The sequence below is a fragment of the Pseudophryne corroboree genome, chromosome 1, assembly GCF_028390025.1.
Source record: "Pseudophryne corroboree isolate aPseCor3 chromosome 1, aPseCor3.hap2, whole genome shotgun sequence".
NCBI classification, from domain to species: domain Eukaryota; kingdom Metazoa; phylum Chordata; class Amphibia; order Anura; family Myobatrachidae; genus Pseudophryne; species Pseudophryne corroboree.
In genome coordinates, this window is record NC_086444.1 from 176,940,589 (window position 1) to 176,962,106 (window position 21,518).

The 21,518-nt window shown below is 46.6% G+C and overlaps 1 long non-coding RNA gene across 5 annotated transcripts in view; it reads left to right on the plus strand.

Moving 5' to 3' along the window:
* Positions 1-4,752: 4,752 nt before the first annotated feature.
* LOC135059652 (uncharacterized) overlaps positions 4,753-21,518 on the plus strand; it is a 143,905-nt gene continuing 127,139 nt past the window's right edge. For all 5 annotated transcript variants that reach the window (XR_010246066.1, XR_010246060.1, XR_010246054.1 and 2 more), the window contains exons 1-2: positions 4,753-5,074; positions 13,080-13,347. This is a non-coding gene — a long non-coding RNA (uncharacterized LOC135059652). The remainder of the gene's footprint in view (positions 5,075-13,079; positions 13,348-21,518) is intronic.

Consider the following 21,518-nt stretch of genomic DNA (forward strand, 5'->3'; position numbering starts at 1 on the left):
GTGTGTAGAATTTTTAGGGGGAAAAAAGTAATTTATTCCAGTTTGGAATAAGGCTGTAACGTAAATGTGGAAAAAGTGAAGCGCTGTGAATACTTTCCAGATGTACTGTATATATATTAGAGATGTGCAGTGGGCACTTTTCATTTTTTGTGTTTTGGTTTTGGATCTGGATCCCCGCTCGTGTTTTGGATCTGGATTGGTTTTGCCAGAACCACCCTTTCGGGTTTGGGTTTTGGATCTGGATGATTTTTGAACCCCCCCCCCCCCCCATAAAAAACAGCTAAAATAACAGAATTTGGGGTAATTTTGATCCTACGGTATTATTAACCTCAATAACATTCATTTCCACTCATTTCCAGTCTATTCTGAACACCTCACAATATTGTTTTTAGGCCAAAAGGTTGCACCGAGGTCGCTGGATAACTAAGCTAAGCGACCCAAGTGGGCGGCACAAACACCTGGCCCATCTAGGAGTGGCATTGCAGTGTCAGACAGGATGTAGCTTTTAAAAACTAGCCCCCAAAGAGCACATAATGCAAAGAAGAAAAAGAGGAGCAATGAGGTAGCTGGATGACTAAGCTAAGCGGGTGGTCTTCTGTATGCCGAATGCCGGGATCCCGGTGCACAGTATACCGGCGCCGGAATCCCGACAGATATTCTCCCTCGTGGGGGTCCACAACCCCCCTGGAGGGAGAATAAATAGCGTGGCTTGCGTAGCGCACCACCGTGCCCGCAGCGTGGGGAGCGCAGCGAGCCCGCAAGGGGCTCCTTTGCACTCGCCATGCTGTCGGTATGCCGGCGGTCGGGCTCCCGGCGCCGGTATGCTGGTCGCAGGGAGTCCGGCTGCCGGCATACCATACTACACCCAGCTAAGCGACCCAAGTGGGCGGCACAAACACCTGGCCCATCTAGGATTGGCACTGCAGCGGCAGACAGGATGGCACTTTTAAAAACTAGCTTCCAAAGAGCACATAATGCAAAGAAGAAAAAGAGGTGCAAGATGGAATTGTCATTGAGCCCTCCCACCCACACTTATGTTGTATAAACAGGACATGCACACTTTAACAAACCCATCATTGCAGCGACAGGGTCTGCCACATGACTGTGGCTGAAATGATTGGTTTGTTTGGGCCCCCACCAAAAAAGAAGCAATTAATCTCTCCTTGCACAAACTGGCTCTACAGTGGCAAGATGTCGTCCTCATCCTCAGATCCCCCCCATTCCCCCTTCAGTGTTTACATCCTCATCCTCACAGAGAAATAATATTCAAACAAACAAAACCACATCATTTAGGTGTCAGTGGACTGCTTTCGCTATTACCCAAAGTTTCTGAACTTGACAATGACTTATGATGAATGCGCTGCAGGTGACATATAAGGGAGGATGTGCTTAATGTCTTCACCCCTACTTATTATGGATTGACAAAGGCAACAGATGGCTTGACAACTGTTGTCCGGATTTGTGGAGAAATAATTCCACACCAAAGAGGTGTCTTTTTTGGTATTTTGCCCAGGCATGACAATGGGCTTTTTCATCCCATGGCCAACAACGGTCTCCACTGGTGCCTTATTCAAACAAACCACATCACCATCAGACTCCTTATCGTCAACTTCCTCTGCAGCGCCAGCTGCACCCATATCCTCCTCATCCTGGTGTACTTCTACAGTGACATTCTCAATCTCAATATCAGCAACTGGACTGGCTCCTCCCAGCACTTACAGGGGGCGTGAAAATGGTGGTAGGAGCCTCCTCTTCCCATACAGTGTTGTGAAGGTCAGGCCTAGACATCGCAACCGCAGACAGTGCCAGCACCCCTGTATTTTCACAACACCCCTGTAATTTTACAGCATACAAGACAGGGCCAGTGTACATTGATTTTCACTGCACCCTAGAATAATTACAGCGTACAAGACAGGGCCAGTGTACACTGATTTTCACTGCACCCTAGAATTACTACAGTATACAAGACATGGCCAGTGTACATTGATTTTCACTGCACCCCTGAATTCTTATAGCATACATCGCCAGTGTAATGTTATTTTAACAGCAACACCCCTATATCTTATAGCATACAGCAGTATGCTTTTAATTTTTAACAACTGCACCCCTGAATTTTTATAGCATACAGCGCCAGTGTAATGTTATTTGAACAGCAACCCCCCTATATTTTACAGCATACAGCAGTGTGCTTTTAATGTTTAACAACTGCACGTCTGACTTTACTACAGGGCCAGCAGCACCCCTATATTTTACAGCATACGGCAGTGTGCTTTTCATTTTTAACAACTGCGCCTCTGAATTTTTACAACATACAGCGCCAGCAGCACCCCTATATTTTACAGCATACAGCAGTGTGCTTTTAATTTTTAACAACTGCACCTCTGACTTTGTACAATATGCAGGGCCAGCAGCACCCCTATATTTTACAGCATACAGCAGTGTGCTTTTAATTTTTAACAACTGCGCCTCTGAATTTTTACAACATACAGGACCAGTGTAATGTTATTTGAACAGCAGCAGCACCCCTATATTTTACAGCATACAGGAGGACAGTGCCCCTGCACCCTGTACAACACAGCGACAGCCAGGACAGCAACACCCATGTGCAGGTGCAGCAAATGAAACACCAGTGACAGCCAGGACAGCGCCCCTAACACAGCACAGGTACACCACAGTGACTGCGGAGCACCCCTACAGAGCACACACTAACCCCACCCAATGCCACCACCCACAGAGAGAGAGACAGAGGTCTGTCTCCCTCACTCTCCATGTCCAGAGTGAAAATGGTGGCGACACGCGGCTGTTTATATGGGATCCAAATCCCGCGAGTATCCGACAGCGAGATGATTACGTTTTGCCTCGTTCTGGTTTTCTCCGAGAACCGAACCCGCTCATCTCTAACACACGCATGTAAACGTTCGGGGTTAATAAAGCCCCTCTCCCTGTTATATCTGCCCGCACCAGTCTATGCTGTAGATTAGTACGTTTATAGTAAACCCTCTGGGTGCTATAAATGTTGTGGCTGTGCCACATGTGTTCATCTTATCCCGTATAAATTGTTTACCCACCCTCACACTGGCAAACAATTTGACATACTTCATGTACTTACTTGTAGTACGTCCCACGTGGTATACATCATTGTCTGCCCTTGCGGATTGTACTACGTGGGACAGACTACTCGAAAATTTACTGAAAGAATGACTGCACATCGGTCTGCTATACGTTTATCTTTACAGGGTAGGTCGATTGACCAACCAGTGGCATAACATTTTAAATCTGCAGGACATAGGCTGGAAGCGCTAAAGTATTTCATGATAGATCATATGCCACCTACATTGAGAGGGGGGAATAGAGCTAGAGAACTTTTGCTAAAAGAAGCCAGATGGATCACCCGGCTAGGAAGTATAGCCCCTAAAGGGTTAAATGAGAAAATCAATTGGAACACCATTTAATATTTCCCTTCGGGTATTACTTATGTAGCCTGTGGTTATTACTGTTGGGGTATGGGATATCTTCTTTACATGTTGATTTGTTTCTTGTTTGTTTATTTGTGATTTCAATTTTAATATCTAATAAAAACTGTATGTATTTTAGATGTGCCGCCGGGACCGCCCCTCTGATCAGCACCCTCTGAGAGGTGTCCGGGATCTTTCCGCATGGTGGAACGCACAAGCTAGAGCAGGTGGAACGCATTCTGGCGGTTGCCTAGCAACGGCAAGAGCGGAAGCCGGAGACGGGAAGGACCGTGACTTCCGGTGGGCGGCAGCCAGGGAAAGGACCGTGATCGGACACACATGCTGTGGGGTACAAAGGTGGGGTAAGTTGCTGTATTTGTTTGTATATGCTGTGTTATTTTGTCCTGACGACGGGGCTAATACCCCCGAAACGTTGACCTTGGATAATATAAGCATTTTTGACTACTTGCAAGACTCCTGAGTGCCAGTTACTTTTTGGATGTGTGTATATATATATATATATATATAATGTGTATATACACACACACACACACACACACACACACACACACACACACACACACACACACACACATATATACATATATATATATATATATATATATATATATACACACACATAAAGGAGAGCATGTGGATTCATAGACTTGATACGATAGCCCCGAGGGGCATGAATGAAAATAATCCCTTGTCAATTTTTTTGAAGTAGAGCTTGGATTACTTATTCCTGTATAGCACTAATATTACATGACCACTGTTCTGATACAGGATCATGCACTATGTATTTATAACATGTTCACCTTGTTAATGAAATTTTTCCATGGCATGTTTTGATCCACTGTTATACCTTTTATTGATTATCACACTTTATTTGCACCTTGTATTTGCACCTAACTGCATATAGTATGTATCCCCCCGAGTGACCCCACCGGCCTTTGCTATACCATTACTTACCAACTATACTATAGTTATGACTTTACGTTGCTGCACCTGCATGATAGGCAGCATTGACCTGAAACTAACATTGACACTGCAGCCCCATTTCCCCACAGATTACTGGCATGCACTATTAATACAATATATTACGTTACTAGCAGTGTGAGCTAATACTTATTATTTCTGGCTACTGTTGCTCGGCACATCGCGTCACCGGAAGTGACGCAATGCGTTCCACATGCGGTCCAGGGACGGACGCTGACCGCTTCCGGGTTTCTGAGCCGCTGCTATGGTGATATCGCGTCACCGGAAGTGACGCGATACACCCCGTGCACGGCTCTATCCCTGACAATGACCACAATGATGTTACACTGCTACCATCGCCAGCTGGACGCAGCCCACCTCCAGGGGGAGGCGATTAGCATGCGGTCCAGCTGTGCGTTCCACACGGCCGGCGGCTATTCTGTGGGCGTGGCTAGCGCCAATTATTATGGTATTTAGCAGGGGCCGGTGAGGCACCATCTGTGTCTCCAGTTTCCCTGCAAGGCTGAATTGAAGTTGAACTGCTGCCATTGTTGACTGTATTTATTCCTTGAAAAAGGCCCCGTCAGGGACCGAAACGTTGGACATTGCTGGAGATCGTTTGATACTTCATATGAACTGTGAGACTACCTTTTGCATTAAATTTACTTTTGACTTTATTGGATATTAGTCTGGAGAGTGCTATCTTTTACCACGAAAGTGGGATTTCCTGTATTTTATTTATATATATATATATATATATATATATATATATATATATATATGTATATGTATGTATGTATGTATGTATGTATGTATGTATGTATGTATGTATACACACACACACACACACATATACACAAACACTCCGGTGATCAGCACTCCTTGTTACAATGCAATAATGCACAGGTGCCATCCATAAGGTACAGTACTAAGCAAAGCACCTCAATTCCATAGTTCAAACACCGGCAGCACTCACAAGTATTACTCTAATACAGTCAGGATTAAGTTAATATAAGTATTGTTTACTTGCTATACCGTTACAGTTGCATGTTTTTAATTTAATATATCTAAGCACCACAGGCTTTTTTTAAATTTAATATATTAATCTAAAGTGAAAAAAAAAACCTCTGGTGCTTAGTTATGTAAAATTAAAAATAAATAAATATGCAAATGTCACAAATTACAATATACTAAGTAATATAGGAACATTATATATAAACATATCTATACTTGTATTTAAATATATTATATAGCATCTATATGGAAAACCACGTCCCCTATTTCTCTGACGTCCTAAGTGGATGCTGGGGACTCCGTAAGGACCATGGGGAATAGCGGCTCCGCAGGAGACAGGGCACAAAAGTAAAAGCTTTAGGATCAGGTGGTGTGCACTGGCTCCTCCCCCTATGACCCTCCTCCAAGCCTCAGTTAGGTTTTTGTGCCCGGCCGAGAAGGGTGCAATCTAGGTGGCTCTCCTAAAGAGCTGCTTAGAGTAAAAATTTTGTTAGGTTTTTTATTTTCAGTGAGTCCTGCTGGCAACAGGCTCACTGCAACGCGGGACTTAGGGGAGAAGAAGTGAACTCACCTGCGTGCAGGATGAATTGGCTTCTTAGGCTACTGGACACTAGCTCCAGAGGGACGATCACAGGTACAGCCTGGATGGGTCACCGGAGCCGCGCCGCCGACCCCCTTGCAGATGCTGAAGAGAGAAGAGGTCCAGAAATCGGCGGCTGAAGACTTCCCAGTCTTCTTAAGGTAGCGCACAGCACGGCAGCTGTGCGCCATTGCTCTCAGCACACTTCACACCAACGGTCACTAAGGGTGCAGGGCGCTGGGGGGGGCGCCCTGGGCAGCAATGAAAGTACCTATGCTGGCTAAAAATACATCACATATAGCCCCTGAGGCTATATGGATGTATTTAACCCCTGCCAGGTTGTCAGAAAAACCGGGAGAAGAGCCCGCCGGAAAGTGGGCGGGGCCTATTCTCCTCAGCACACAGCGTCATTTTCCTACACAGCTCCGCTGCTAGGAAGGCTCCCAGGCTCTCCACTGCACTACAGAAACAGGGTTAAAACAGAGAGGGGGGGCATTTTGTGTGGCGATATTATAATATATTAAGATGCTATAAGGGAAAACACTTATTATAAGGTTGTCCCTGTATAATTATAGCGTTTTGGTGTGTGCTGGCAAACTCTCCCTCTGTCTCCCCAAAGGGCTAGTGGGGTCCTGTCCTCTATCAGAGCATTCCCTGTGTGTGTGCTGTGTGTCGGTACGTGTGTGTCGACATGTATGAGGACGATGTTGGTGTGGAGGCGGAGAAATTGCCTGTAATGGTGATGTCACCCCCTAGGGAGTCGACACCGGAATGGATGGCTTATTTATGGAATTACGTAATAATGTCAACACGCTGCAAGGTCGGTTGACGACGTGAGACGGCCGGCAAACCAATTAGTACCTGTCCAGGCGTCTCAAACACCGTCAGGGGCTTTAAAACGGCCATTACCTCAGTCGGTCGACACAGACACGGACGCTGACTCCAGTGTCGACGGTGAAGAAACAGACGTATTTTCCAGTAGGGCCACACGTTACATGATAAGGGCAATGAAGGAGGTGTTACATATTTCTGATACTACAAGTACCACAAAAAAGGGTATTATGTGGGGTGTGAAAAAACTACCTGTAGTTTTTCCTGAATCAGATGAATTAAAAATTGCTAATATCTAAGAAATTATTGACGTTATACCCTTTCCCGCCAGAAGTTAGGGCGCGTTGGGAAACACCCCCTAGGGTGGATAAGGCATTCACACGCTTATCAAAACAAGTGGCGTTACCGTCTCCAGATACGGCCGCCCTCAAGGAACCAGCTGATAGGAGGCTGGAAAATATCCTAAAAAGTATATACACACATACTGGTGTTATACTGCGACCAGCGATCGCCTCAGCCTGGATGTGCAGTGCTGGGGTGGCTTGGTCGGTTTCCCTGACTGAAAATATTGATACCCTTGACAGGGACAGTATTTTATTGACTATAGAGCATTTAAAGGATGCATTTCTATATATGCGAGATGCACAGAGGGATATTTGCACTCTGGCATCAAGAGTAAGTGCGATGTCCATTTCTGCCAGAAGATGTTTATGGACACGACAGTGGTCAGGTGATGCGGATTCCAAACGGCACATGGAAGTATTGCCGTATAAAGGGGAGGAGTTATTTGGGGTAGGTTTATCGGACCTGGTGGCCACGGCAACAGCTGAAAAATCCACCTTTTTACCCCAAGTCACCTCTCAGCAGAAAAAGACACCGTCTTTTCAGCCTCAGTCCTTTCGTCCCCATAAGGGCAAGCGGGCAAAAGGCCAGTCATATCTGCCCAGGGGTAGAGGAAAGGAAAAAAGACTGCAGCAGGCAGCCCCTTCCCAGGAACAGAAGCCCTCCACCGCTTCTGCCAAGCCCTCAGCATGACGCTGGGGCCTTACAAGCGGACTCAGGTGCGGTGGGGGGTCGTCTCAAGAGTTTCAGCGCGCAGTGGGCTCACTCGCAAGTGGACCCCTGGATCCTACAGGTAGTATCTCAGGGGTACAGATTGGAATTCGAGACGTCGCCTCCTCGCAGGTTCCAGAGGTCTGCTTTACCAACGTCTCCCTCCGACAGGGAGGCAGTATTGGAAGCAATTCACCAGCAGGTGATAATCAAAGTACCCCTCCTACAACAAGGAAAGGGGTATTATTCCACACTATTTGTGGTACCGAAGCCAGACGGCTCGGTGAGACCTATTCTAAATCTGAAATCTTTGAACACTTACATACAAAGGTTCAAATCAAGATGGAGTCACTCAGAGCAGTGATAGCGAACCTGGAAGAGGGGACTATATGGTGTCCTTGGACATCAAGGATACTTACTTCCATGTCCCAATTTGCCCTTCTCACCAAGGGTACCTCAGGTTCGTGGTACTGAACTGTCACTATCAGTTCAGACGCTGCCGTTTGGATTGTCCACGGCACCCCGGGTCTTTACCAAGGTAAGGGCCGAAATGATGATTCTTCTTCGAAGAAAAGACGTCTTAATTATCCCTTACTTGGACGATCTCCTGATAAGGGCAAAGTCCAAGGAACAGTTGGAGGTCGGAGTAGCACTATCTCGGGTACTGCTACAACAGCACGGGTGGATTCTAAATATTCCAAAATCGCAGCTGATCCCGACGACACGTCTGCTGTTCCTAGGGATGATTCTGGACACAGTCCAGAAAAAGGTGTTTCTCCCGGAGGAGAAAGCCAGGGAGTTATCCGAGCTAGTCAGGAACCTCCTGAAACCAGGAAAAGTGTCAGTGCATCATTGCACAAGGGTCCTGGGAAAAATGGTGGCTTCTTACGAAGCGATTCCATTCGGCAGATTTCACGCAAGAACTTTTCAGTGGGATCTGCTGGAAAAATGGTCCGGATCGCATCTTCAGATGCATCAGCGGATAACCCTGTCTCCAAGGACAAGGTGTCTCTTCTGTGGTGGCTGCAGAGTGCTCATCTACTAGAGGGCCGCAGATTCGGCATTCAGGACTGGGTCCTGGTGACCACGGATGCCAGCCTGAGAGGCTGGGGAGCAGTCACACAGGGAAAAAATTTCCAGGGAGTGTGGTCAAGTCTGGAGACTTCTCTCCACATAAATATACTGGAGCTAAGGGCAATTTACAATGCTCTAAGCTTAGCAAGACCTCTGCTTCAAGGTCAGCCGGTATTGATCCAGTCGGACAACATCACGGCAGTCGCCCACATAAACAGACAGGGCGGCACAAGAAGCAGGAGGGCAATGGCAGAAACTGCAAGGATTCTTCGCTGGGCGGAAAATCATGTGATAGCAGTGTTCATTCCGGGAGTGGACAACTGGGAAGCAGACTTCCTCAGCAGGCACGACCTCCACCCGGGAGAGTGGGGACTTCATCTGGAAGTCTTCCACATGATTGTGAACCGTTGGGAAAGACCAAAGGTGGACATGATGGCGTCCCGCCTGAACAAAAAACTGGACAGGTATTGCGCCAGGTCAAGAGACCCTCAGGCAATAGCTGTGGACGTTCTGGTAACACCGTGGGTGTACCAGTCGGTGTATGTGTTCCCTCCTCTGCTTCTCATACCCAAGGTACTGAGAATTATAAGACGTAGAGGAGTAAGAACTATACTCGTGGCTCCGGATTGGCCAAGAAGGACTTGGTACCCGGAACTTCAAGAGATGCTCAGAGGACCCATGGCCTCTGCCGCTAAGAAGGGATTTGCTTCAGCAAGTACCATGTCTGTTCCAAGACTTACCGCGGCTGCGTTTGACGGCATGGCGGTTGAACGCCGGATCCTAAGGGAAAAAGGCATTCCGGAAGAGGTCATCCCTACCCTGGTCAAAGCCAGGAAGGAGGTGACCGCACAACATTATCACCACAGGTGGCGAAAATATGTTGCGTGGTGTGAGGCCAGGAAGGCCCCCACGAAGAAATTTCAACTCTGTAGATTCCTGCATTTCCTGCAAACAGGAGTGTCTATGGGCCTAAAATTGGGGTCCATTAAGGTTCAAATTTCGGCCCTGTCGTTTTTCTTCCAGAAAGAATTGGCTTCAGTTCCTGAAGTCCAGACGTTTGTCAAGGGAGTACTGCATATACAACCCCCTTTTGTGCCTCCAGTGGCACCGTGGGATCTCAACGTAGTTCTGGGATTCCTCAAATCACATTGGTTTGAACCGCTCAAATCTGTGGATTGGAAATATCTCACATGGAAAGTGACCATGCGGTTGGCCCTGGCCTCGACCAGGCGAGTGTCAGAATTGGCGGCTTTGTCTCACAAAAGCCCATATCTCTTTTTCCATTCGGACAGGGTAGAACTGCGGACTCGTCCCCAGTTTTTCTCTAAGGTGGTGTCAGCGTTTCACCTGAACCAGCCTATTGTGGTACCTGCGGCTAATAGGGACTTGGAGGACTCCAAGTTGCTAGATGTTGTCAGGGCCCTGAAAATATATGTTTCCAGGACGGCTGGAGTCAGGAAAACTGACTCGCTGTTTATCCTGTATGCACCCAACAAACTGGGTGCTCCTGCTTCTAAGCAGACGATTGCTCGTTGGATTTGTAGTACAATTCAGCTTGCACATTCTGTGGCAGGCCTGCCACAGCCAAAATCTGTAATTGCCCATTCCACAAGGAAGGTGGGCTCATCTTGGGCGACTGCCCAAGGGGTCTCGGCTTTACAACTTTGCCGAGCTGCTACTTGGTCAGGGGCAAACACGTTTGCAAAATTCTACAAATTTGATACCCTGGCTGAGGAGGACCTGGAGTTCTCTCATTCGGTGTTGCAGAGTCATCCGCACTCTCCCGCCCGTTTGGGAGCTTTGGTATAATCCCCATGGTCCTTACGGAGTCCCCAGCATCCACTTAGGACGTCAGAGAAAATAAGAATTTACTTACCGATAATTCTATTTCTCGTAGTCCGTAGTGGATGCTGGGCGCCCATCCCAAGTGCGGATTGTCTGCAATACTTGTACATAGTTATTGTTACAAAAATCGGGTTATTATTGTTGTGAGCCATCTTTTCAGAGGCTCCGCTGTTATCATACTGTTAACTGGGTTCAGATCACAGGTTGTACAGTGTGATTGGTGTGGCTGGTATGAGTCTTACCCGGGATTCAAGATCCTTCCTTATTGTGTACGCTCGTCCGGGCACAGTATCCTAACTGAGGCTTGGAGGAGGGTCATAGGGGGAGGAGCCAGTGCACACCACCTGATCCTAAAGCTTTTACTTTTGTGCCCTGTCTCCTGCGGAGCCGCTATTCCCCATGGTCCTTACGGAGTCCCCAGCATCCACTACGGACTACGAGAAATAGAATTATCGGTAAGTAAATTCTTATTTTAAATCATACATTTGCCCCTGTACCCTGCTGCTGTCCGTTGTTGCTACAGTATGTCTGTCAAACTGTGTGACAGGCAGCGGTGCCAGCAACATGAAGCATGGCTCTTCAGTCTCCAGTCCACATGGGGCTGATCTCCAAAATCAGGTCTCTCCCTCTCCCCTCCTCCCCCCTTCCTATCATCCACTCTGCACCTGTATGACAGACCAGCAGAAGCTGCAGTCATGTTAGTCTTCAGCATCAACTCCCCCCACTGCTATGGGCATTATGTGTAAGGGGCACTACTGCAGTGGCATTATGTGTAAGGGCCACTACTACTGTAGGCATTATGTGTAAGGGACAATACTACTGTGGCGTTATGTGTAAGGGGCACGACTACTGTGGGCGTTATGTATAAGGGGAACTACTACTGTGGGCATTATGTGTAAGGGGCACTACTACTGTGGCATTATGTGTAAGGGACACTTCTGCTGTGGCATTATGTGTAAGGGACACTACTACTGTGGACATTATGTGTAAGGGGCACTACTATCATGGCATTATCTGTAAGGGGAGCTACTACTGTGGGTATTATGTGTAAGCGGCAATACTACTGTGGGCATTATGTGTAAGGGGCACTACTACTGTAGGCATTATGTGTAAGGGACACTTCTGCTGTGGCATTATGTGTAAGGGACACTACTACTGTGGACATTATGTGTAAGGGGCACTACTATCATGGCATTATCTGTAAGGGGAGCTACTACTGTGGGTATTATGTGTAAGCGGCAATACTACTGTGGGCATTATGTGTAAGGGGCACTACTACTGTAGGCATTGTGTGTATAAGTGGCACTACTACTGTGGGCATTAAGTGTATAAGTGGAATTACTACTGTGTTCATTATGTGTAAGCAGCACTACTACTGTGGGCATTATGTGTATAAGGGATACAACTGTGGGCATTATGTATAAGGGACATTACCATGTAACACAAAATGTGTAAGGGGCACTACTGTGTGGCGTAACATGTATAAGGGGTACTACTTTGTAGCGTAATGTGGATAAGGCACATTACTGTGTAGCAAAATGTGAATTAGGTACACTACTTTGTGGTGTAAAATGAATCGGGGCACCTTGAGTGGTGTAATGTGACTAAGATTGTGTTACTGTGTGGCGTAATTTGAATTGGGGCTACTATTGTGTGCCCACACCCCTTCCTTGTAAGACCATACCTTTTTTTGAGGTGTGAAAAATGATGAGAGGGCGCAAATGTATAGTTTGCACGGGTGCGCCGAACACCCTAACACCGGTCGTGTGTACTAGATTAAAAACAGCAATGCACTGTAGAGAATACATATAGTCCTGTGCAGTATAATGTAATATAGGTATACAGGTTGAGTATCCCTTATCCCAAATCATACATTTTTGGTTCCCCTACTGAGATAATGACACATACTATATATGTATATTATAGTATATATCTATATAATATATTTATATACACATAATATGTAATATATATGTCATTATCTCAGTAGGGGACCCAAAAATGTGGGATTTTGAATTTTTGATAAGGGATACGCAACCTTCAATGTATAATTCAACTGCACAGTTTGAAACCTGATTCCTAGAGGAGGAGGTGGGCCCTAGGCAAGAATTTGGAATCTGATGCTTTATCTAGAAGTTTTTTTTTACAAAAACATTGTGATCCGTCTGCTTGTACATCTACAGGGTGTTTAAAAAAAAAGGTAACTGAAGCTTGTATGCATATCTTATGTATTTTATGTGTTACAGTAGATGTTGACTGCTAGATGATATGCCACAGTACGCCATCTAGAAACGTATAAGGTGTGTAGAACATTATTTCCGAAGTTACGGGACATGATGGAATGGCGGGATTTTCCTGGCCTCCATAACAACTGGGTTCAAGGACAATTTCCAGAGACCTGCACTACCAAACAAAACTATCCTGTCTTGAGCGGAAATGTTCCAGCAAACAGGGTCTGTGGCTATTCCGGCAGAGCCTGCAGCACCACGAGCAATGTGCAAGGATGGAAAAAAGGTTGGTACCTTTTTTTCTTCTTCTTCTAAACACCCTGTATTATTCCAGCAGATCCAGTTCTTGTCAGTGATACAGAGGCGTCACTAGGGTTGGTGTCACCCGGTATGGTAACTCATGGTGTCACCCCCATGGACCTCCTTCCGTATCACACCACACGGAACCCTTTTTGTACTAGTTTTACTATATATTCAGTGTATATCACTGAATGTAATGGCAAAAGTAGTAACATAAACGGGATGTAGTTATGTGACCGGCGGTCAGGAGACTGACAGTCACATGACCTCCCCCTACATCCCGCTCTCTCACTATCCCGACGGTCAGCATGCCGACCAACAGTGCCTATTCCCACTTGTGGGTGTCCACGACACCCATAGAGTGTGAAAAGAACCTGTGGCATGTGCAGAGAGCCACCGAGCCCGCTGTGTGGCGAGTGCACTCGTGCCCCCCTCCCCTGCTGGCATTCTGGTGTCCGGGATCTCGAGGTTGATATGATGACTTCTGGGATCCGGACCACCGGCATATCAGCCCCAATCCCAGTACATACACTGATATACTGTATATGACAGGGAGAGTACAATACAATATAGGTGGATAATGGGCTGGATGGAGAGGGGCAGTACGATGTGGGGACACTGGGCTGGATGGGGGGAGCAGTGCGTTGTGGGGACACTGGGCTGGATGGGGGGAGCAGTGCGATGTGGGGACACTGGGCTAGATGGGGGGAGCAGTGCGATGTGGGGACACTGGGCTGGATGGGGGGAGCAGTGCGATGTGGGGACACTGGGCTGGATGGGGGGAGCAGTGCGATGTGGGGACACTGGGCTGGATGGGGGAAGCAGTACGATGTGGGGACACTGGGCTGGATGGGGGGAGCAGTGCGATGTGGGGACACTGGGCTGGATGGGGGGAGCAGTGCGTTGTGGGGACACTGGGCTGGATGGGGGGAGCAGTGCGTTGTGGGGACACTGGGCTGGATGGGGGGAGCAGTGCGATGTGGGGACACTGGGCTGGATGGGGGAAGCAGTACGATGTGGGGACACTGGGCTGGATGGGGGGAGCAGTGCGATGTGGGGACACTGGGCTGGATGGGGGGAGCAGTACGATGTGGGGACACTGGGCTGGATGGGAAGGTGGGCAGTGAAATGGTGATGGCAGCAATACACTATGCTGAATGAGGGAGGCACTGTGATTGGACTGGCTGTGGGTTCTAGCAGGTAAGCTGTTAAGATAGGCAGTCGGCAGGTTGGGAAGGGTAGGGGTGGAAATTAGGTTCTATGGGAAGGAGGGGGAGTGAGATGGTGGTAAGAGTAGGGACACTAATGTGCATGAGAAGGGTGGGGCAATAATGGTGGGGGGCACTGGGCAGGATGGGAGACACTGGGATGGGGGGACGGTTATGGTGGGGGACACTGGGCAGGGTGGGAGATACTGAGATGGGGGGGCAGTTATGGTGGGGGACACTGGGCAGGGTGGGAGACACTGGGATGGTGGGGGACAGTGGGCAGGAGAGCACTGACCTTGGGTTGCTGCTCCTGTCAAAGCTTGGCCCCGCACACTGGCTGCAGCACCGCACTAATACACAGCAGCCTGCTGAGCAGTCCCCCTGCTCCGGCTGGTGCTGGGATCTGGCAGCCTGGTGTTTGTGAGGAGGCTGCCAGGGATCACTGCCTCACGCTTGCAGTGCGGCGCGGCCCGGTGGGAGGAGAATAGACAGTGCAGTGCCCAGCCTCGGCGTCAGGAATCCACCAACAATGAGACACCATCAATAAGACATCCTGTGCAGACAGGAGGTGGGGCTTCCCGGCTTCTCTACATGAAGTTACGATCGCACCCCTGCTGACAAAGGTACACTTCCCCCGCCTGCAACACTCTGACACGGGTCTGTACTGTCTGACAGTGACAGCGGGGAGAAGGGGGTGTGGACAGCGCCGCGGCCCGCAGACGTGTCTTGCCTCTCTCGGATTGCTGGATGGGAATGGGATGCGGGCTCGCGGCTCTATTTGGTGTCACCCCATTGAAGGGTGACACCCGGGTGCGGGCCGCACTCCCCGCACACCCCTCACTATGCCACTGCAGCGATATTAGATATTTATCAACACTCAGAGACAGGCTCCTTCAGACACTCCAGTGGGTCAATTGTTTGTTCCTGGTTATTTAAGAAAAGCTGCTTTGGTTTAAGTTAATGAGTGTAATTCTTCAGGTCACTCAGGGATAAGTAAGAGAATGGGCCTTATTCTAAATTTGGGAGTAAAGCTAAAAGGAGCAAATAACTGTGCACCTTGGCAAAACTATATTGCACTGCAGGTGGGGCAGATTTAAAACATGCAGAGATATAGATTTGAGAGGAGGGTGTCCGAACACAAATCTAAATTGCTGTGTAAAAAAAAAAAAAAAAAGTTGCCCAAACATCTGTGGTCGGCATGCAAACACTACCAGTATTTACCCTGATACAAAAATAAAAAAAAATGTATTTGCACACCTTGCATTGCAACATGATATATCCAGGTGCACAGAAACTTAATGTTTTTTGCTTTACTCCCACCTCAAAGTCAGGTCCAATGTTCTGTCCCGCATATTTTCACCTTAAGAAGGAATCTTAAAAAAATGTCTTGATAAAGCTAAATATTTATCTTATAACATTCACTATAAATGGGTAAGAGACTCAGTACGCAATTGGCGTATGGGGTACCGTAAGGGTACGTACTTAGCGTAGCAGACGCTTATCTGTGGTCGAGACGCACATGCGACACGCTCGCTCACAGCTTAACGCTTGGTGACGAGCACGCTATAGGCGGCCGTCTACCGCAATGCTACGCTACTAGCGTAGCGTACGCTCGTGACCACGAGGGGAACACGAGCGGCGCAGACGCTCACGGGATGACACTCAGTAAACCTTGTATGCAACACAGTGAAAGATTGAGTTTGTACTGTAAACCTTACTACTGAAATACTGTAGCGATATAACGCTGCTTAACCTTGTTAATACTAAAGCTGTTTGAGCGATTGAGACGCTCCGATTACCCTCTGCAATGTAATAAACACACAATACCTTGCTAAGGTTCCAACACCTTTACTAACAATATCTAGCTATGTAAAAAAGAAAAAACAGTTAACAGTTCATACACTACAGGCTAACATCAATATCTAAGCAGAATAACTACACATAAATATACAATAGCGGCACAATCGCAAACAATAACATACAATGAGAGAGAGAGAGATCGTGGCAGAATACAGTCAGAGATTTATAATGGTCACAGAGAATAACTTACACACACTGGGGAATGATCGCTGCGCAGTCCTGGTACCAGCTCCGAGTTAGTCAAGATGAAAACCGTTTGTGGAGAGAAGAGACTGAGCTGGCCAGGCTGGCTGTCCTTATATACACTGCGTACAGTATACTACAAAGGGACCTATAATCTTATTGTTCATTGGACACAGGAATGTCTCCTCGCATCATAACAAAAGGTCATAGGTTAGTTTGAACAGGTGGGCTGTGACTATATCAAACTGCTCAGGTGGGAGGGAATCTCAGAATTCCCGCCGCATGGATAATGAACCGCAAATATAGTAAATGTCCAGAAACTACTAATAGACATAACTATACGCAGGAGCGATTAATCTTTACCTAACCAGCACCGGATTGTTTCTAATAAAATGTTCTTTGGTTAGGTACCAGACATCACTGCTCAAACCCTGTCTGACCCTTCGTATCATGCAAAGAGGAATTTCTCTGTCCAGCGACCAGTTACATTAAACAAACTTACAGTCATTATTAAGGGGAACATTATCTATAAAACATACTATTTGGTTTTATTATTTAACGATTCAGTCGCCCGCTAGACGCACACAAACTCTACCGTAAATGCACATACCACGCGCTCGAGCGCATGGCCGAGGAGGCGCCATCACGCAGCTGCGAGTATCCGCACGCACGGGAGAGAATGTGCACGTGCAGTGGGCAAGCGCATGAGGTGAATATATGGCAACGTGTAGCATGATATTTTTCCGACTTTGACAGTCCACCCTTTGGCAGTCATCAATAACTGCCACTTCCTAAAACAGCTCAAAAAAAGAAAAATATATGTCATCCTGAAAATACCATTTTATGATTGGGTAAAGGGAGGAGAGGAGCAGGTGGGAAAAAGAATGACCTAGTGAAATAGTAGAAGCATGTGTGTATGAATCCATGTTTGAGGGGTCATGTATCATCGTGCCGTACGTGTTTTAGATCAAGCTTCGAGGTATTGCGAAGTATACATTTGAATCCTTCTTATCCCGTATTACGGGTCTGTGGATGGGCTGTCAAACTTTACCGAGCTCTTTTCGGCTTTTGGTTGCAACAAATGGGGGAGCACATTTAGTTGGTGATACATGAATGGGGGGGATATGTGAGTGCTGATATCTGTATCTATATTCCCTATCGACTATGTGTGTTATTACCTGAAGGTTGTAGAGGTGAAGATAAGAAGCAATTATTATAAATGCAGTTGTAAACTATGTGAGTTTAATATGCATTTGATGATTGAGGTCTTGTCTGAAGTCTTGTCTTGATGTACATGTTGTCTGATGTCTCTCGGTGCTTTTGCTATAAATAACGAGCAAAAGTTGTTCCATTGTCGATAAAGTTACAGTCTCTAAAGTGTTGGGCTATCGTAAAAGTTAAAGTCACTAGGGAAATTGGGGGCTTGTAGCATAGTTCATCAATGGTCTGTATAAAAGAGGTTGTCAAATTCTTCTTCCAAGCGGATGTCTTTGTACCTTGGAGGAAAACAAAGGAGAAACGGGTGAAAGAAACGGACCATGGAATCACATTTTCATCACAACATTGTCTCTATCGTTGGGTCATAAATCAAATTTGTTGTTGTTATTATAGTGTCTTCGCTCCTTAAACTCATCACTCTGGTATTACCTTTACACTTCGTTAAAGCCCGGACGCATCTAAATATCAGTCCAACCAATATGACGACTCCCAAAATACACAAAAGAAATTTCCCTACATCCATAATAATATCTTGGGCCCATTCTCCTAAACCCGAGAACCAATTTCGTGGGTTCATCCATGACACCCAACCGGTCAGCTCATTACCCACAGCGGCGAGAGTGAGATTATGTTTCCTTCGGAACTCCCATTTTAATTGTAAAATGTCATCCATCTTTTGGTCTATGACCTCGGCTGGGTCCTCCGTGCTGTTTGTGATATACGTGCAGCATTTTATTCCATATTGAGTTGCTAGGGTAACACAATACCCGCCTGTCACAGCTGTGAGGTAATTAAGAATCATCCTATGCTGAACCAGTTCTGTTTTGTAGGCTTGTAACTCTTTCCCAGTGTACCTGAATGTGTCGTCATACATTTCGGTGATATTGTCTAATAAATTTGCAAGACCAGATATATATTTATAATTTATCACTCCTCTGGCGGTACGAGTGATATCTAACGCGAGTAGGAATTGAATCCCGGTGGATTCATGGATCAGATCAGAGGCAGAATGCTCTGTCCTCTCTATCAGGTGCCGTTTAACGACGTGCTCGTAATGAGTGTGAGTATAAGGAGCTTGGGCACTGCGGTGAATATCTTTCATTTTGTTATGGGTTACAGTCATTACTTCAGGCAGTACTTTTCCAATATAGCACAATCCCTCTGAGTTTGGGGCAAGCCACTTATACGCCTTCCTCCCGCATATGAAATATGCATAATCGGGGAGAACATATGGGACGGAGTATAACCCTAACTCTCCCATCTGTTTAGTACACGTATCAGGTTGTACGATATGTGCACAGTATCCTGGTGATACTTCTCCAACTCGCATGGTCCTACCTCCTAGAGTGTACCTATACCGGAAATATTTTCCATGGTCGGCTATCTGGCGTATAAGTTCTGTGTCTATGGGCATTCTGTCGGGTCTGTATGAAAAGGTCATGGTTTGATTACTCCATAACACTTCCCAATTTCCCGGCTTTCGGGGATTGGAAATGTTAAAGCACACTAAGGACCTATCCACATGATATTGGTGGAGCTTCAAACTAGGAGGACTAGAGATATTAAACCTCTTGTCCACCGGCCTCCCACCACTTAGCTCAAGTACCTCTCCTACAGTTAAAGGGAATGGTACTAGTCCTGATTTGCTATGACCTTGAGGTACTTGAGAGCATACCCAACAGTCTGTCTGATTTAACACTTTACCCACTAAGGAGTGATAGTCACTCAATGGATGCCGGTCCATGTGGACATTAAAACTGGACTGACATTTCTTTATGCACCCATCCTCAACTATATTGTCACAATGCCTACAGATGCAGTTCTCTTCAGCTAACAATCCTTCACAATTCCTTCTATTGTCAATGCTACCAGATCGTTTTCTGATACTCGCCTTTACTCTGTGATTATGTTGCTCTTGGAAAACTACGCCTGCATCCTGGTCATCAGAACCCATTCCAGATCCTCTCTCGACCTCCATGGTACTCTCACCGAAACAGACTGCTCTGGTCAACATCATGGTCAACAGGAAAATCCGGATCACAGTCTCTTGGGGCAAGTCCATCTTAGAGGAGTAAAAGGAGAAAAATAAGAAGGGGGAAAGGAAATAGGAGGGAGGTGGAAACTGGAGAAAATAACAAATGGGAAAAAGAAATCTGGCTCGACAAGCTTCCGGTCTTATTATTCTCAGCGCTCAGGTGTCGTCTCAATCCTCCCTGAACAGACACTCTAGTGATACAACCTCTACCGTCTGTTCTTTATCACGGGACCTCTCTCGGTCAGTGACCTTTTTACAATGAGACGAATGGACCCAAGTCTCTCTCTCGGCAACCTTCAATGCTGTTGTGCTGGTCAATAAGACGTGATATGGTCCTTCCCATCTGTCAATAAGGCAACCTGAGCGTAGAAAATTCTGTATCATTACATAATCCCCAGGTTCAATGTCATGACAATTACTGTCTGGCAGATCAGGAATCACCAACTTTAGATTATCATTCTGATTCCTCAATTGCTTACTCATCTTAACCAAATACTTTACGGTTACTTCATTGTTACATTTCAAATCATCCTGGGGGTTAATCATAACATGGGGTTGTCGACCAAACAGAATTTCAAAAGGAGACAGATTAAGAGGGGACCTGGGAGTGGTTCTGATGCTGTATAATACAATTGGCAAAGCTTCGGGCCATAACAGTCCTGTTTCAGTCATTACCTTGCTCAATTTATGTTTAATAGTGCTGTTTACTCTTTCCACCTTCGCACTCGCCTGGGGGCGGTACGGAGTGTGCAGCTTACTATTAATTCCCATCAATTTACACATTGTTTGAAAGACTTCACCTGTAAAATGGGTACCCCTATCACTTTCAATGATTCTAGGGATACCATACCTACACACAAATTCCTGCACAATTTTCTTTGCAGTAAATACATCGGTATTTGTGGCCGCGGGAAATGCTTCAACCCAATTTGAGAACACATCAATACAGACCAATACATATTTTACATTTCTACAAGGTGGCAATTGTATGAAATCAATTTGTATTACCTGAAAAGGGCCATCTGTCGGAGGGATATGGGATGGCTCTGTCGGTATTGCCTTTCCGATATTCTTCCTCAAGCAGGTGAGACATGTCATCGCTCTTTTACCCGCATGTGAAGAAAATCCTGGGGCGCACCAATAAGCTCTTACCAACTTACACATTCCTTCTTTGCCTAGATGAGTCAGCCCATGTGCCGCTTCCGCTAGACTTGGAAGGTATGCTCTGGGTGCCACTGGCTTACCCTCTCCGTCTGTCCAGAGTCCTGAGGACTCCTGGCCATATCCTTTTGACCTACAGACTGCCTTTTCTTGTGGGGAACACAAATTTTGCATTTCATATAATTTCTGTGTATTTACAGTATTAAATACCATCAGTTGTGTACTGTCTGTTTGTATGGGGTTACTAGCTGCTGATTTAGCAGCTTCGTCTGCTCGGCTGTTACCAAGTGATACCGGGTCTTGGCTATATGTGTGAGCTTCACACTTGATAACAGCCACTCTGTCGGGTTCCTGTGTCGCTGTTAGAAGTCTTTTGATGTGGGCTGCATGCGCTACGGGTGTGCCAGCTGCCGTCATGAAATTTCTGAGGCGCCATACGGCCCCGAAATCATGGACTACTCCGAAGGCGTACCTAGAATCTGTGTAAATATT